This window comes from Lynx canadensis, chromosome C1, assembly GCF_007474595.2.
Source record: "Lynx canadensis isolate LIC74 chromosome C1, mLynCan4.pri.v2, whole genome shotgun sequence".
NCBI lineage: Eukaryota > Metazoa > Chordata > Mammalia > Carnivora > Felidae > Lynx > Lynx canadensis.
In genome coordinates, this window is record NC_044310.1 from 32,287,991 (window position 1) to 32,306,915 (window position 18,925).

General features: G+C 48.8%; 1 long non-coding RNA gene across 1 annotated transcript in view; it reads right to left on the minus strand.

Moving 5' to 3' along the window:
- Positions 1-1,440: 1,440 nt before the first annotated feature.
- The window catches only part of LOC115522358, a 68,579-nt gene continuing 51,094 nt past the window's right edge, over positions 1,441-18,925 (minus strand). Inside the window, exons 2-3 of the long non-coding RNA XR_003971356.1 lie at positions 2,778-3,012; positions 1,441-2,343 (exon numbers count right to left, since the gene is read on the minus strand). This is a non-coding gene — a long non-coding RNA (uncharacterized LOC115522358). The remainder of the gene's footprint in view (positions 2,344-2,777; positions 3,013-18,925) is intronic.

Genomic DNA, 18,925 nt, shown 5'->3' on the forward strand with positions numbered 1-18,925 from the left:
CCTTTAATTTTGTTTCCTCCCATTTGGATTTCACATTTAACAGATTTCAGAATATGTTGTATAAGCTGGTGCCAGGGTCTCTGGAAGCACACAGACAATGCCTTCAAGGAGGTGCTATCCAGCAAGGATGACCACAAGCAGTGTCATCGCCTCAAGGACACACTCAGAAGTGACAGGTGTCATGAATGGGCCAGTGGATTACGTGTGGTTTCATGTTTTTTTTCTTTGAGACTTTCGGATTGTTGCAGATTTTCTGCCTCGCGGTGTACAACCACACTTAATTTTTTCCTCTTACTATGCTACGGCGTAAGTGTGCGTTACTTAGTCGTTGGCCTTCTCTAGGCTGTGGACCTTCCCAAGAATGGAGCCCCTGTTCGATTCATCCCTGTCTTCTCATTCTCCAGCTTGGCACCTTGCAACAGTGACTGCTTCATAAATGGGCACTGGAATGAGTGACTATTTCACAGCATCCAATGAGGAATCATAAGATACATCTCAACACGAAACCCAGAGAGACACCACTCTCTCATTTGCCATCTGCTTAACGTTGCCCTCATTCATGGATATGTTTTGTTCTGGGCAAGGGGAAGGAGGCCAGAGCTACCCAAGCGTGGATATACAAAGTCATCAAAGAAAGGGCACATGCGGCCTTCCCAGCAGCCCAGGCTCTAATGCACTTGGGTGCCAAGCAATTAATGTTGGCTCCATACTCCAAGGTCTTCGTAACCTTTACTAATTGTCCTTTGATCTCCTTCTGGGGATTTATTTTCAGGAAATAACTGTATGAAGATTAACTAGAACCATGTTATTATCAATGCTGCTTAAAACAGAAAAATTGGAAACAACCTAAACATCGAACCATATGAGATTAGGTAAATAAACGATAGTCTATCTCCATAATTACCATTGCTATAGACTCACGCAACTCATGGCAAAAAGAAGAAGAAGAAGAAGGAGGAGGAGGAGGAGGAGGAAATGGGGATGTGCATTCTTTGAGCTGTATCTACTCGGCTTTGTTTCCTCATACTAAATGACTTAGCGCCCTCATTTTTTGAAAATTACTTGATATTTCTGGTCTCGTTTGTCTCTTCTGTAATTAAAGGCATTACTTAATCATTAAAAAAAAAAGCTTATTGATATAGAAAGCTAACGCTCATGATAAGGCATTAAATGATAATGTGTGTAACCAAAGAATATATGTTGCATTGTGACACTGCAGTTCCACATATGTTACATTTATATATGCAATTATACAGATGTGTATGCATATATTTCTATGTATCTACACACACATATCTCTATATATACACACACATATATGTGTGCAAGTGTGTGTATATAGCATCACATATAATATATGTGAAAGGGATCTCGAAGGCTCTTCAACAGAGTCTCAATGGTTGTCTTTGGGGTAAGTAGGATTGGGGCTGGTTTTTTCCCTTTTTTTTTTTGCCTATATTTCTGATGTTTTTATAACAAGGATGTGCTGCTTTTCAATAATGAAAACAACAACCAAAGTTACTTTTAACTGAAGGAAGAAAAGAACAACTGTCCTCGAGGAGGTGAGAGGAAGGGTATGAGGCTGGAAGCAGGGGGATGGCTGAGGTGAGTGTGAGCCTCCTCGAAGCTACCTTCTCCCAGGGCTGAAGCCATGCTCCTGTCACCCCCAAACTTACGAAGACATTCATTCCACCTGACCAGACTTTCTCTCGCACATCCGGCCACAGCACATGGTCCTCACCAGGAGAGGCAGGGTCCCCACTGTGCGAGTCTCACCTGGGACAGGGCAGGGGAGGGGAGAAAGGCACCCGGAGCCGACCAGGAGACATAGCGGTCAGAAGCGGACCCCTGTTCACATAGGAAACAAGTGTGCCACGAACTGGGCAACTTCCGAGAAACAGCAATGTTCAGAGGTGCCTCTAGCCTAAAATGACCCAGTTTCAGGGAAGACAGCCTCATCCAGGACTCGGACAGAAAAAAAAGTTAACATTTCCTCATAGAGAAGGTTAACCAGAACTACCAGAGCTGGAACAGGAACAATCTGCTTAAAAAAGTAGACAGGAGATCTTCGAGGTCCATGAGGCATCCAGGTATGATGGGATCCAGTGGAGAGGGGGGGTCTCTTCCCATAACATGCATTGGCAAAACTGGTTGTAATTCAGTAGACCCTTTCCTCAGGGTTGTTCTGAAAGCTTCTGGACCCGTGCCGCTTCAGCTTCTGCGGCCTTTGCTCCAGCTTTTGCGGTTGCTAAGTGACAGAGATCTGCTGTGTGTCCTCCGTTGGGTGGTCCTGGGCGGACTGCTCGGGAGCTGCTGTAGGGGGCTCTTGCTCATGGCTGGCATCTGTGAACAGGGAGAGCACTTATCACGATCGGACCCTACCACTCTCCTGTTGTCATCATGTCAATGATGGACAGAAATGAGGCAAGCAGAACGGAGTGGGCAGGGGCGGGACACAGCAGGAGCTAGGGGAGGGGAACGGCACAAGAGGTTAACAAGGAAGGCGGGGCCAAGAGGACAGGAGGAAGGAGGGGCCCCGGCCTGAGCAGAGATGAGAGAATTCAGAAAGGGGGGCAGAAGGCGTGAGCAGAGAGGCCAGGCCAGCTTGGGCTGAAGCGCTCATGTTCCTCGCCATGCCCTTGCTACCTCCTGCTTGGCCCATCTGCCTCCCATTCTTTGCCTTCTGGCCCAGGAGGGGCCATCCCAGCCCCACCCCGCCCCCCGATCCCTACCTAGTACTAACCCTCCGCTAAGCCCTACCAGAGAAACAGACTTACTTCTACCCTTCTTGGGACTGCACACCTCCAGCGCCGGCTCTCCTTGGGGCTCCTGTTGGTGGGGGAGCCCTCGCCGCCCGCATCCGCTTCCTCAGTCTCTGGCGACGCAGTTCAATCTGTGCTTTCAGAACCTCCTTTCTTCCCATTCTTCAGGAAGCTGTCAAGACGTTTTGTCCCTCGACTGGACAAGATCCAGCAGGAGTGGGCAACGCAGGGCCAAATCCGAGACACCAGACTGAGAGGGACAGGAAGGGGAAACACGGGACAGTCCTGGGTGATTTGGACCATCTGGTCACCTCATTCTAGATTTATAAGCGGACATTTAGACAAGAGACCAAACTGGATCAGAACTCTGAATTCAATGGACAGCACGTCACCAGATTACTTTTTGTTTGGGACCCACGGCCTTTCGACACCGCTGATCTTCATAACACAAGTGCAAGAAGATCTGTCTGCCAAAGACGTGTAACCTCAGGACAGTTTCACACTTTAAAAATGTGTGAACGCCCACCATGATCAACGACCTGCTCTACTTAAACCAGCCCCCGCAGAAGCACATCCAGTGGTGCCCTCCGTCGAGGCTTCCTCTAAGGTGAGCGCGTCCCCTTGTTAACGCTCTCCTCCAAGCTTCTGCCTCGAGGCAGTGGATGGGGACGTGATGGTAACCAGAAGAGCTGGGGCCCGATCCCAGCAGCACGGGCCAGACGCCTTCCTTCTACTTTACAGCCACAGGGCTGTTCGCCAGGCCAAGCTGGATAAACATCTTACAAACATAACCATTTCTTGTGACCACAAGAATGACTGAAATATAAGACCCCGTCACGGGCAGTCCCCAGGTCTTAAAGTACATACACTCTATGCCAGTGGTTCTCAAACTTTAGTGTGCAAAAAAGTCACCCGGAGGTCTTGTTGCAAACGCAGACTTTTTGGTGACATCCCCAAGGCTTCTGGGGTAGAGGCTGAGAATGGACATTTCTAACAAGTTCCCGGGTGCTGCTGCTCGTGCCAGTCTGGAGACCACACTCTGGGAACAACTGGTCTCCATCAAGAGAGGTTAGTAGTGGCATCTGTCATGGTAAGGATCTGCTACCGTTACAAATGACTCACTTTCACTTAGCGTTCACACCTCACCCAAAGCAGAGGCACAGAAAAGGGTGCAACACAAAGAAAACTCACTGTTGATAAACGCAGGCACTTGAAGGCATTACCAGAAAAAGAATAAGGAGCGCCCTGGAATCCATCTAATGCAACTCGCTCACTGAATACAATATTACTACGTTTAGGGAGGCTAAGTCACCGGTTCGAAGGTAAAATGAAACCCAGATAATCAATGTCAGAACCCAAACTAGAAATCCCAGCAGTACTATTTAAAATCCTAAGTATGGAGTCTTAGAAAACCTCCTGACTTTTCTCATTACAAGAGTCACAAGGGTTGAGAGTCTGCACAATCAGGTTTTCTTTTTTCTTTTTGGTCCTTTACACCAAAGCAGTCGTTTTATGCCACGGTCAGTTCCTATAAACCACGGAAGTAGTTCCTGATTCTCCAAGTTCAACTGTGACTCCACTGCATGGAACTTGGAACTGGTTTTCTCACAGAAATCCCGTTACGCATTGTAGGGTCCCAGGACAAGTTCCTCTCACTAGGCACAGTGTTGCTGAGCCACAGTGATGACAGTCCATGTGATGTCACCACTATCGTAATATTATTTCCTTAAAATCTCCTTCTGAGTCTCCACTTGGACCTCTGCCCTTCCTGGTCCCTCTTCCTGGAAAACTGCCGCCTCACATTTTCTCATGCCAGGCTCCTTCTGTCACCCACATCCTAGCTCGTATGCTTCTTCGTCAAGAGTCTCTCATGAGCACCAACCCGAGCAGATCTCACTTCCTGTGCCTGCCAGTTACTTTCTGCCCCACCACACTTCTGCGTTTTCTGTATAGCCCCTAGCACCGCCCGAAACATTTTATTATTTACTTGCTTATTACCGCCTGACATTAGGATGTGAGCTCCCAGAGGGCAGGACTTGGTCTGTCTTGTTCACCACTGTAACTCCAGCACCTAGAACAGTTCCTGGCACACAGCAGGCTCTCTGGACACATCTGTTGGGTGAACGAATGAATGTACAGAAGCCTTAACAGAGTATCTCTTTCCAACGTGTTTTCCAAAGTTGGAATTTGAGATTGCCTTCCAGTTTCTTGCCCTTTCAACAGTAGGAATTGGACTGCTATGCTCCAACACAATGTGGAAAGAGAAAATAAACCGTCAGGCCGGCGTCCACAATGACAGGAGAGAGCAGACAGGAAGCTCCAGGGATTGGGGTGGTGCTGAGTTTCTCCCCAGCTCTGGTGCCCTTTCACACAGAGAGGGTGCTGGTGGGTCAGGTCTACCTGGTTATAAGATGCGGGAGGCAAATCCTATAGTGAAATGATGAGAAGTTTTAGAGTCAAAAGATTTGGTTTCAAGCCTTGGGCAAGTCATTTAAATCTCTCTGAGCCTCAGTTTCCTCATCTGTAAAATGGGGATGTGAAATACCCAGGGCATAGGGTGCTTGTGAGGATCGAGGAAGTTAGCATTGTAGAAACTCTCTAAACAGTAAAAGACTATACCTTGCTGTTAAATGATTAATAATAAGACCACGTAGTTGCTGGAGGGATCCAAATCTGTGAAATTTCTCAGGCTGTGCTTCTCCACCCAGTCCTGCTCTGTGCCCTCTCTTAGCTCTACCCACTATGCCCAGCTCCCAGGCTGTGCGTGGAAGCCCCCAGCCCAGTGACAGCAGCCCTGGGGCACTGGCACTGGCCACCTTGAGCTGCCCACAGCGTCACAGCGCCATGGATGGCGCAGACAGGAGGAAGCCCAGGAGAAGGCCACTGTGGGAAACCACAGAAGAGCATGGGGAAAACCGTCAATGGAACTGAACCAGGGCAAGTGGTAGAAAACTGGCTGAAATCCCTCAATTTCTGGCCAAAATTCTCTGGATAACCCAGAGTTCCCAGAGATGGGGACTTCAGAGAAGCCACGGTTCCCTCTCACCCACAGACACTGGCTTCTCGATGTCCTTATGAGGGAAGGAGGGGCTACACGCCTTCCTTTCCCCCAGGTCTCCTTCCCAGCCCTACAGTAACCAGTTTCCCATTAGCCAATTTTTTTAAAATGTTTATTTTTGAGAGAGAGGGGGAGGGAGGGAGAGAGAGAGAGAGAGAGAGAGAGGCAGAGAGGGAGGGAGACACAGAATCCGAAGCAGGCTCCAGGATCCAAGCTGTCAGCACAGAGCCTGATGTGGAGCTTGAACTTACAAACCGTGAGATCATGACCTGAGCCGAAGTCGGAAGCTTAACCGACTGAGCCACCCAGGCGCCCCTCCATTAACCAAATTTTAATGCTCTGGGAAAAGAGGCTCTTGGCCATAAGCGGCCTTCACGTTACAGATGTCACCTCCTCTGACCGAGTCACTCCTGTCTCCACTGGACACTGTCCCTACTCTTCCTTAAATGACAACCTTAATGACAAATCTGCATACAAAGAGTAACTTACCCCTTCTACCAAGAGTTCGATCCAGTCAGGTAACTGGCTACTAATCACATACAACTGAGCACACTCTTTACCCTGAATCTGGGGGAAGACAAGCACAGCAGCCAGTTCCTGCCCTTGAGCAGTATATACTCTGTTTGGGGGCACAGAATTCATCACGACCACCACAAACTGCTCTGTTCACTGTCAGAAGAGAAATACACAGGGTGGGGCATGTGGGTCACCTTCAGTAGCTGAGTTCTCTTCTGGCTCCTAAATGCTGCACTGATCAGGGCATCTGGATCATGGGCAAGTCCTTTCATTTCTGGCAACGTTATGATGCAATGGGTGCTGGTGGTCGCTTGAATCTGAAAAGCTTCAGGGAGGTGTCATGCATCAAGGGGCTTAATGAATGGAAGGATTTCAATGTGTAGAAGGGGCAAGAAAGGGAGTTCCAGGTATGAAATGGATGGAAGCTGGTAGGGTTTGAGATACCTATGAACTCTCCAAGGTGAACAGTCCAGAAGCTACAAGTCTCCCCCTGCCACCCCTCGGCTCTGGGTTGATGGTGCCAGTTTGGGAGATACAAGCCTATAAATGATCATGAAAGTGGGAGCGTGCCAGGGAGAGGACAAGGGAATTCACGTGTTGAGATGGCTGGCTTTCAAGGGACATAGAGAGAAAGATGCTGGGTGGGAGGGACCATGGAGCCTTATTCAGCCTAATCCGCTCACTGGGCTTGTGCCCAGGACCACCCATTCATTGCCCTCTGTGGGTGGAGACAGACCTGCCTTATCTTCTCCCTCTCCTTCTGTCTTCCCACTCTCCCTGAGTTCTGGATCAGGGTGGGGAGGAACAGCAGGACTCCGTTATTCAAGGTAAATCTTGGCAGACAGGTCTGGGACCTGCTTGTAGGACCACCCCCACTCTCTGGAGCAGGCACTGAACATGGAGTCCACTAGCTGGACATGGGTGTGAAGGGCCCCGTGGTCTCTAGTTTGGGGTTGGGAAAGAGCTGGCTGTGGAGCATCCCACAGAAGAGAGAACAGCCTCCCCCCAGCTCTGCCCAGGTTCGTTCACCCCTTCACACTGGACTTCCCTGCCCATTCACCCCTCTGAGCTTCTATGCAGACAAGCTTCATCTTGACACATTCTCACTGCCTTTTCAGTGTCTGGTTCCAAACTCACCTTCTCCATGAAGACCTGACTCTGTTCGTCAATATCAATCTTTTCCACCCCGTGCTCCCGAAGTGCACTGTTCTCATAGCACTCTCCTGGGACTAAAATTACCCATCTGCCTCTTCCGCTGGACCACAAAATCCCTCAGATTAGGGTCTGCACCAAGGGTCACAGATGGGTGATGCGCGTGGGGCCGGGCAGGTCACACAAATGGGGGAACTCCTCGTGTGAAACTCCTCCTGGATGGGAGTTGTGCTGGCGGTGACCGCACAACTGGGGAGTCTCAGGATCTGTGCTGAACCAGAGGGGCTGACCTTACCTCAGGGAGGCAGCTGTCCTCGTGGAAAACACCACCACGTTGAAATGTAGGCCGAGACAGCCAGAGCTTCAGATTTTGGGGGAGAAGCCTGGTATCAGCGTTCTCACGTGACATCACCCCATCTTTACGCGTCAGCAGCACGTTCAAATTTAAGACACCGCGTTGCGAGCCAGATCAAATGCATCTGCAGGCCAGGCTGCCTCAAGTGCCACCAGTTTGTAGCCTCTAGATTGATTTCTGCATCGCCAGTGCCTGGCACATCGCAGATACTCAGCGAATGCTTGTTGAAAAGCAAATGAACAAATGAACGAATGGAGAGAAAAAAGAAGGAGCAGCTGGGCAGGAGAGGGAAAACAGGATGGATGCCCAAACGCCAAGGTGCCAAGTGGTGGGTCGGGCAGCTCTCGGTGACCCCACTGCCAAGCTGTCAGTGTGAACATCATGGTGGTCCCGCCTGCTGGCTGACTGGGGGACGAAACACTGGGGGCCTGTGAACTCCGAGTCGGCCACCAGCTTCTCCGAAAGCGCTGCGCTGAAAAGCCCTCGCTGCAGCCAAAACAGAGACGCTGAAAACACGCTGATGTGCATACTCTCACGTGAACAAGACGTGCGAAAGCGAAGGCTCAGAGTGCCACGGGTACTACGTTCCCCACGAGGCCCACCTTCTGTTGCATGTTACAGACATTTTGAGGGAGGAAAGAAGGTTTTGCAACTTGGGGGTGCAGGGGAGAAAGAAAGGAGTCATCCGGCCAGAATTCTCTGTTTCTAGACAGAAACTACCTCTCGGCTGCCCAGTCCACAGCTCCAAAGCTTCGGGGAGGGCACGAGCAAGCTGGCGTGGACCCTCAGCCTCCAGGAACACTAGGAAGGAGGGAGTGGTGTGCAAGCGGCCTGCGTGGAATGCCTGGGGTTGCAAAAGAAAAGTTATTTCAGGTTCAACTGAGTTATAATTTATTTTTTCTAACTGATCATTACTGCTGCCGGCTCTATAAATAACCACCTAGGGAGTCTGCTTTTCTGCTCCCAAATCCTCAAAAAGCACTGCCAGGTTCTCTGTGGTTTCTGGCCTGCCAAGCACACAGCACATTTCTTTTCTGCGCAGCCCTTCAGGGAATCCTTCTGCAGTGCATGCCAAGGAGTCTGCTGAGCTCTGCCTTCCCAGTCCAATTCCTCTCCCTGAGACAGGCCACCCAGCCCTCCTCCCCCATTCCACAACAGGCCTCACTCCCGGGACGCGGGAGGTTCCCAGGCCAAGGTCCCGGCTTCTCTCTGTTTACTCTGCTTCAACCCAACTGCAACCCTCGATGCTCCAAAGACATGAGTTATCTGTAGTACAGAAATCTAGCTACAGCATCGCTCGAGCTCAAGCCAGGAAAGGAAAGGCGAGTTAGCCTGAGAGTATCACCAGCAAAATGTCAAGAGTCAATACCGCCCCAGGAAGGATGGCTGTGGTCTATATGAAATCCATTTAAATTACTTAAAGAAGAATTGTTCGAGCATGATTCAGTTTAACCAAGTACAGAAAAGGAAAAGCACATTCTTGATGGTATTCTGAAGGATATGTGTGCTTACGTGCTTTCTAAGCACATGGAGTTTTCTCTCTAAACAGAGGACCTAGAGAGGGGCTGATGTTCAGAAAGACACCCCACACGCCAGGAGCTGGGTCTTTCATGCTCATTGTTCTGTCTCGTCTTCACACCATGACGGCATGGTAAGCCCATTTTGTAGACGAGGGGTCCAAGAAAAGGGACTTGCGCAAAGTCACGCAGAAAAGACAGAGGCAAGAAGAGTGGGATTTAAGCCCAAGCTCACCAGACTCCAGAGCCCACGTTCTTCTACTGCTATGCCCAACGCCTCTCTAGCTAGAAGACCGAATTTAAAGCTGTGTTTATTTTTCTAGTTTTCAGATTACTTTTGCCGCTCAGAAAGCCAGGACCAGGGTGTCTGGGCAGCTCAGTCAGTTAAGCATCTGACTCTTGATTTTGGCTCAGGTCATGATCTCATGTTTTGTGAGTTCAAGCCCTGCATTGGGGCTGCTTGGGATTCTCTCTCTCCATCTTTCTCTGCCCCTCCCTCACTCATTCTCTCTCAAAATAAAAAATAAAAAATAAACAAACAAGCCAACAAATGCTTAAAAAAAGAAAAAGAAAGCAAAGACAAGTTGGATATTTAACCACAGGTCATTAACAGCCATATTTGAACTCTTCAGAAATTAACCTCTCTAACTAGTTAACTGTGAAATCTGAAGTGCTCTCTCACCATCTATTAGGAAAATTACCATAAGGGCTATGGTCATTTACATTGCTTTGATGGTCTAAAAATAAAAGTTTGTGTATATTTGGATAGTTTTAAAAACAATAATTATTAATATTATTACCAATTACCAATATTACCAAATTTTCACATTATTCAACCCTCCAAGGCAGGTTGGATATGCTTTGATAGCATTCTGTGCTCCGTAAAGAGCATTTATAACACCACATTGGAATGGCCTGTTTCCTCATATGATTCTCCTTCTAGGCCAGTGATGGCCAAAGTTTTTTGGCAATGTGCCCTAGCAGTAAACATGTAAGTATACCTGAATATGGGCCTATTTATTTATTATATTCATACTCTGTCATTCATAAAAATAGAAAGAAAGGATGATATATGCATGTGTGCCTGTCTACCTATGTATCCACCTGTCTATCCCATGTTCTTCCTTCCCCACAGTGGATCGTCTCATCTTCCACGGCCTCCAACATGCGTATCTCACTTTGGAGATCACTGCTTTAGGTGATGTGCTCACCATCCTTCATCGATTCATTTCCCCCCATCTCCAGTAGCGCTTACTGTGTGCTGGGGACTGTGTTAGGTATTGGGGACACCAGGGTGAACAAGAGGACAAGGAACACGGTTTCCACGGAGCTTACGATCCAGTGGGTGAAACGATGCCAGATAACGTCAGATAGTAATAAGTGCCACAAAGAAAACAAAACAAGGTGACGTGATGGGAGTGATGAAGAATGACTGTGGAGGTGAGAGGATCCTAGCCACACCAGACTGGGAGCTCAGTGAAGGCCTCTATGAGCTGCATGATAAGGACACCACCATGCAAAGATCTAATGGGAGAGGGAGTGTTCTGGGCAGGCAGAACGTCAAGTGCAAAGGTCCTGAGGCAGGAAAGAAGGCTTATGTGGCTGGACTGTAATAACTGGGTGATTCTGAGGATTAAAGCCACATGCTTCCCAGGGTCACAAAAGGAGTCACATAAAGGACTGAAAGAGTGTATATGGGACATCAACATCAGTTGGAAGGATGCCCAGCACACAGTTGGCATCAATAAATGGCAGCCCTTGATGTCTGTTAACTTGTTTCTCACTGCTCCTCCCCATGGCACAGAAGTTCTGTACCAGCTAAAGGGGCGCCTGGGTGGCTCAACTGGTTAAACATCCGACTCTTGATTTCAGCTCAGGTCATGATCTCACCATTTGTGAGTTCAAGACCTGTGTTGGGCTTGCTTGGGATTCTCTCTCTCTCTCTCTCTCTCTCTCTCTCTCTCTCTGCCCTTCCCCTACTCTCTCTCTATCTCTCAAAAAATAAACTTAAAAACATTTTTTTTTTTTCAAAAGGAAGTTCTATACCAGCGAGGTCTGGCCAATTTTTGACCCTACTAATCTTGAACAGCTGTCACCATGCCTGGCTTATTGGAAGAACTCAATGAAAATTTGGTAAATGGGTGAGTTTTAAAATGGGTAAAGGCTACAGAAAATGAGAGTTGGGCTAAATATAAAAAATAGATTTTGTAAGCAAATTTTTTCCAATTATAATAAATGCCAAGTATATTAAAGAAGTCTTTGATATTTGAAACAGAAATGGGATAGTGTTCTACATTCCCCTTAGCACATATTTTCTACTTCCCATGTCTGTTAGGAGAGGGAGTGGAGCATACGGGTTAAGAACGTGTGGGTTCTAGAGAGGTCGACCGCCCGTGCATCCTGCCTCTACTCTTAGCCATCTAGATCATCTTGCTGGAGTAACCTGCCTTCTTGATGGCCCAGTTATTTTATCTGTAAAGTTTCCAAAATAATAGGTCTACTTCGTAGTAATATTGTGAGCGTTGAGTTCATTAATATAAAATGTCTAAAAAGCGCTTAGGATGTGGCACTACTGACCTAGCCAAGCCCCCACCAGAGACGTGGCTACCTCTTACCTTGCATCAGAAGCATCACCACTAGGAATATCCTTACAGCTTAACCCCTGCCACACAAACAGGGTTCTTTCCTTAAAAGAAAGCACTAGATAGGGCGCCTGGGTGGCTCAGTCGGTTGAGCGTCCGACTTCGGCTCAGGTCATGATCTCACGGTTTGTGGGTTCGAGCCCCACGTCGGGCTCTGTGCTGTCGGTTCGGAGCCTGGAGCCTGCTTTGGATTCTGTGTCTCCCTCTCTCTCTCTCCACCGCTCCCCTGCCCACGCTCTGTCTCTCTCTGTCTCTCAAAAAATGAATAAACGTTAAAAAAATAATAAAAAAAAAAAAAAGAAAGAAAGAAAGCACTAGAAAGGCATTGCCAAGTCAAAGAATATACGAATTTTAAGGCTTTCAACACACAGCAAGAAATGGTCCAGCTCCTCAAATCTTCATCTACACTGAGTACTAACCTTCGAGAAAATCTTCACCGATCTGTTAGGAGAAAGAACACCTCATTGCTTTAATTTGCCTTTCTTTAATTACCAGGGACATTGAACAGTTTTTCATTTGTATTGCTTCTCTTGTGAACCGCCTGTTCATGTTTAAAAAAGAAAGTCCGTTTTAGTAATTAGATGCAGGAAGAAAAGACAGCTTGACATGAAACCCCCCACCAGTGGGAAGGGTCAACAGGGCTGGATGGTCGCGCATCAAGGTATGTCTTTACCTTGCAGAAAGCTGAACTATGTCAGCTCCGAGGTTCTCTGCCACCCTGGGATTATTTAACTCGGGTCCAGACCAGCAGGGAAGCAGGAAGCAAATCTGATAGAAAACAAACTCTGCAAACTGATGGCTGGATCCTGGGAACCTGCCAATATCAGTGGCCTCCATGTTTTCCAAAGATGTACCTGAGCTCTAAATATCCTTCATGAACCTCTGCGTAAGGACGCCCAAATTATTTCAGAAGGAAAAGTCAAACTGGCAAGGCTATGCCTCCAGTAGATAATTCTGGTAGATAATAGTAGAGAATTCCTGAAGTCTCCCCCTTGACAAGATGCGAAACCTTCGGGGCAGGGGCACAGACCAAATCCTGTTACAAACACCTTCACACCCAAGGACCATGTAGCACAGAGGCTTCCAGGCTGTGGCCAGTGGCCCGTTTACCTCAGCCTTCCTTGCTTTGCATTCGGCTTTGGTGCAATCACTTGCCATATAACACTCTCCTTATCCCTCTCCCCCACAAGTATTTACACTGTAGTTTTCTCCTGAGCTGGTCAAAAGCCTGTGAGGACTTGGAGAATTCCACTGTGTTTGTAGGAAGCAGACACCTGGATTCAGATTTGCTGGTTGTCTGCTCTGAGAGAGCTGTTCTTGGATGAGAAGCGGGACTGAATGTATCCGAATCCTACAGCCAGAATTCCGCAGTGTTTTCAGAGGACCGTCTACATTTTCACTAAGGGGATTTTTACCCCCTAACATCTCCCCCATCTTGGCTGCCACAGCTGAAGCTTCTTGCTGGCTTTGGCCCCACCGGCATCACGGCAGTTGGAAACAGATCTCTTAAGTTACTACTCTGAGGGAGCAGTCACATGTGGGGTGAGAACCTGGCAGATTTTCCTGTGGGCACACCTTAAGCACACAAACCCGACACAGTGGAGCCAAGAGAAGAACATCCTCCGGGAGGGAGGTGGAATCAGACTGAGGCAAAGCCAGGACGAGGTTCTTGGCAACACGAGTGAAACTCCAAACTACGAGGGAAGGGGCCTTATTGCCAGCCCCTTAGCACACCCCTCAGATGGGGAGTGGGGGCGGGGAGAACTACATGCTGTGCGGAGCTCTGCACACAACCCTCAGTCACAGGCTGATTGGCCAATGATCGCGGTATAGCCGAGGATGCAAAGTCACTCTGTAGTTTGCTTCAACAGTAGACCTCAACCCCTCCAAAAGAATTTGTGCTGCACTGGGCCAGGAGCTGGGGCTGATAAGTGCAAAACCTCCGTGCTCTATGCGGAGGGCTCGTGATTCAACCGAGCAGATGAGATTCATAGTAGCAGCTGGCAATACAGCACATCAGGAGTCAAAGAGAGACCCCTGCAGTGGGTGCCACTAGAGGCCCCAGAGGGCAGCTGGCATAGTGAGAAGGCCAGCCGACCTTTACGGGGAAATGGGGTTGTGTTCCACGCTGGAGGGCAGGGAAAGTCTGGGCAGGTGGATCGGAAGGGAGCCTGCATCTGGGGGAGAGGGGCGACGGTGACAGCAGCCTGGAGGGCAGAGCATGTGGCCTGTGCTCTTGGCCCCGGAGGGCGTTTGCGTAAGGAAGGCAGAGATGGAGAGAATGTGATAGGGGAGGAAGGAGGCCAGATTTCAGAGAGGTCTGAATCCCACACAGAGAAGTCTGGGCTTTATCCAATAAGCAGTAGGGAGCAGTTGGAGATGTGTGAACAGCAGATTAGCATAATTAAAGGAGAATCTTAAAGATTTGAGCTTTTTGTGGGGACTCCGAAGAGGCTAGGGATATAGACAAGAACATTAGAAAGCTTTCACAATGGCCCAGGCTGGCAGTGGCCGTTGCTGGACCACAGTGTCAGCCATGGGAGAGAAAAAAAAGACATCTGCAAGATACCACAAAGCAAACATGTAAGGGGCATGGAGAACTGGGTACGAGGGCTTAAGGATGAATCAGGCAATTCACAGCTGGTGGCTGTGAGGTAAAGGCAGCAACGTCAAAGGTAAAGAAACAGGTTGGAGCTAAGGTGGTAAGAAGTGACCCGTTCAGACTGCGACAGTAAGGGCGGTTTTACAAGAGCCTGAAAAGGCCAAAGGCCCAAACATCCAAAAAGCAGGCATCAACTGGAAACAGGAGGCCACGGGATGAAGCTTTGTAATTCCATTAAAGGGGATTACAAACACAGCTGAAGTTCCAGCCAGCATCATTGAAACAGCTGTCTGTCCAAACAGCCAGTTAGTATGGGTTCTGCACACCCCTCTGCCTCTTCTGCTCTTGATTTCTTCCCTACGAGTTTATCGGACCACAGGCTGATCTCAGCCATCGAGAATGGGAACGGGGACACTCAGAAACCCAGATTTCTAATCCTCTCTTCTGCTGAAGCATGGTGGGATTTAGTGATTCTCACACTTAAGCAGAGGCTCACTGCTCGGTGCAGAAGTACTGAGTCATTTCTTTCCTCTTCCTCCCCTCCCTTGTCCCTTGTCCCTCCCATCAGTTGTTCCTCTTCCCCCCACTTCCTTCTCCTCCTCCTCCTCCACTCCCCAACCCCTGCCAACATCCTGGCATGCATTTTCTCCATCACCTTACTCTGCAACTCTCCACATTTCCCATTCCCTCCCAGCCTGCCTCCTACCTCTTTAGAAATGCTGGGAGTCCAGGAGGTGAACCACAGATGTACCCGGACAGAGGACCACAGATTTCAACAAAGACAGGCAGCTAGTTGTGAAAGGAATATTGAAGGCAAGTCAGGAGTCTTGAATTTTCAGAGTCAGGCAAGGGAATCAGATAGAGATCCTTAGAAACAAGGGGTCTCATGATTCCCCAGCTTTGCTGACGTAGACACAAGTGTTCTCACTCCACAGATACAGATGGCAGATAAGCAGCTCCCTTTCAGAGAGGTAACCCCAAGTGCATGCTCACAGCTGCAGTGACTCTGAATGACAGTGGGAGGGAAGGAAACAATGAGTGCAAAAAAAAAAAAAAAAAAAAAAACAAGAGGCAAATGCTTAAGGTGGAATGGACGTGAACAGTCTGAAATGTACACCTCCTCCAGTTCCTGGAAGACAAAGATGAGTCAAACAGAAGCTTAATTTCAGAGGCGCTCCTCCTCCGCTTGTCACACACATTCCCAGACACAGAATCATCCGTCCCTGTGTCACCCAGCATCTATAGCTACCAGCCACGGCCTCCTTGTAAGTGAAGCTGGAGGGGCAGATCTGCTTCAAATGGGGCCCAGGGCCCACGTGGGGATGCTTCCAGTGACCTGAGGGCAGGAGAGTGTAGGGAAGAAGCAGAGAAGCTTGGTATTATGTGGCTCTAAAGAAGGAGCCAAGGATCAGCCGATCTGCACAGCCTGGAATCTGCTATTATTTCTAGTTTCCTAGACAACCCTGTCTAAACCAGGTAGAAATCTGAACTCCATCTCAAAGAATAATATAGGCCCTGGGAATGGGACAAAAGAGGAAAGGCAAAGGGTCAATGCTGTGTGCCACTTCAGGGAATGGGGACAGCAGGGGACATGAAGGTCTTCTGAATGGAAGCTGAAATCCCATTAGGCTCTGTGCTTTCCATAATCTGGCATTTGTGGCCAAGAGAATGATTCTAATTCTGGTTCACTGGATGGGGATTTGGGTTACACAGGTGCATGAATTTGTCAAAACTCATCTGTGCATCAGACCCCGGAAATTCTGGCTCTCCCAGTTAATTGATTATGGGACCCTGGATGAGTTCTTGGACATTTTGTAGTCCAGGATGCCCCTTCTGCTACGCTGAAACTAAAATCTACAATTGTAAGAGCTGATTATGGCTGGAAACGGGCGGTACATCCAGGTTAAGAAGGGCCATGAGCGAAGCTAAGAAGAATTTCTGAATGGGATTAGCTGTCTGCAGAAAAATCCCCTCCCCCCACCCCCAGTTATCCATCCTGGAAAAAACTTTGGAGAGGTGAAGATGCCATCCTCCACATCAAAGTGGCCAGCAACTATTCACTTGGCCGTGCTGCCTGCTCCTTCAGGTCCTCCAAGCTCTTTGGCTTGAGATCTCCCAGTGGTCTCAGGATCAGGGCATACAGCTTTCTTCCCTTCCTTCCCAACTCCCTTTGCATCTATGGCACCCTGGTCAGGTAGCAGAGGCAGGGCTCTTGGTGGGGGGACAAATGGTTCACGTGGAGGGTGTGCCATGTACAGAGAGAGCTGGATGGCTGCAAAGACCCAGAGGCTATAAGAGCCAGACAGTCGTCACCCCCAGCCCACTTCTTATGGATAAGAGAATGAAGATCCGGAAAAGCGGTAGAACTTCTCACAGTTTCTGAAGCCCCCCAAAAACCAGAACAGCGAAGTGGCCCCTGGCTGTCTTCAGGCTGGTCCTCTCACACTGAAGCATGCCTGCTTGTTCCACAAATAGGTCTCTGATGGGTGACTCTTGGACAGAAGCACCGGATCTACCATAAAGAGGCGCTAAAGCGTATCTGGCAAACGGTCTGGCTCACCTACTTCTCTTCTCAGAGGGGCTCTGAGACATGGGGAGGACCGCTGGAGATACAGAATGGAGCAATCGTGGCTGCCAGGATGGAAAGGAATTCACGGAAGACGTCTGGATGGCGGTTACCCAGTGACACAGCTGAGTGGCAGCTGCCCCATGGAAAAACTTGGGATAAGAAAGACTATCAAAGGAGCATCAGATCCAGATTGCAAATTGCTTTAGCAGCTAAAACAGGCATAAAGATCGAGTGAGTCACTCTAATCCAAGGGGTTTATGCTTCAGCACTGGCTGCCTCTGACTCTCACCCTTGACCCAGCCTATTCATCAGTATTTTGATAAGCAGATTCCCTTCACGGAGCTACTTAATCTGGGTTCCCAGAGAAGTCTTGCAGAGATTAATGAGAGCACCGTGGCTCCTGCCAGCTTCTGAGGCCGGGGCAGTTCAATAGCAAAAGGGAAGGGACTTGTCGTAAGGTGCACAAACTTTCCCATCATTGGACTTGACCCCACTAGGGGTTAGCTCAGGCATCTTTTCAATTTTGCTACTTGGATCTATTTTTTTTTTTAATCCACTTTCTCCTTGGAAATGTAAAGCCCTTGCTTATATCCTCCTTGATGCCAGCTTTTAGAGCCATAACAGCATCTGGAGCTAAACACAGATTAGGGGCAACGGGGTAGGAATTACAGGGACAGACAGGAGGCCCGGTACCACCAAGGGGCACCACCGATGAGGTAGGCCTTTGTGCAGCCCTCCTGCTAACTGCCCTCTGCCTGTAAACCCTTAGACGGTCATGGGAGAGGAAGCAAGGTCCACTGGAACCCCAAATCCTGAGGGCTCACAGAGGCACAGCCAGGCCCCTGCCCTCAGCGGATGACCACCTCCCCGATTGCAGGGATGATCTCTAGTCTTGGCCTTGTCATTGTCTCCTCCAACTATCTTTAAAGAAGGGCACCTGGGTGGCTCAGTCAGTTAAGCATCTGACTCTTGGTTTTGGCTCAGGTCATAATCTCATGATTTCACGAGTTCGAGCCCCACGTCAGGCTGTGTGCCGGCAAGGGAGGGGCCTACTTGGGATTCTCTCTCTCTCCATCTCTCTCTGCCCCTTCCCCACTCGCTCTGTCTCTGTTCTCTCAAAATAAATAAATACACTTTTTTTTTTTTTAAGGGCTACTCTATGTGCTGTGTGCCCTGTTAGAAATGACCGGGGGAAATCGTCTGGATTATACTCTGGAGAGATGGGAATTTTTTTAATGCAAAGCAAGACATGACCAGGGAACTTCAGATTTGCATTCGGTTTGTAAATTGTTAGTTAGGAGTAAAATCAGATTTAATTAGCTTGTAGGACCTCACATTTGCTGTAAGAAAAAGTCACGAAAATTAAAATTGACGGCAATGGCAAGGAGGAGGAGAAGCGGTGGCAGCAGCTTCAGCTATGGCTAGTTTCCAGATTAACAGCATTTGCCTATTACAGGGAGGTCAGGATTTGGGGGGGGGGGGCGGCTAAAAACAAACAAAGACACACCACAGAGCTCTGAGTTCACAAACGGCCCGAAGCACTTAACAAGTCCGCTTCTAAGGCTCTTTAAGACAGAAAAGAGCACCAAAATCTGAGCCCCTCCGTGCCTTCTCTCCCCTACTGAGACCACAGCTGGTGTTCCAGCCCTGCTGTCCCTGAATAGACAGAGAGGTGGATAATGACCCAGCCAAGCTGAAGTTCACCCCTGGAGGCAGATCCAGGCTGACATTCCAGGACTCTTGAGTCCCCCT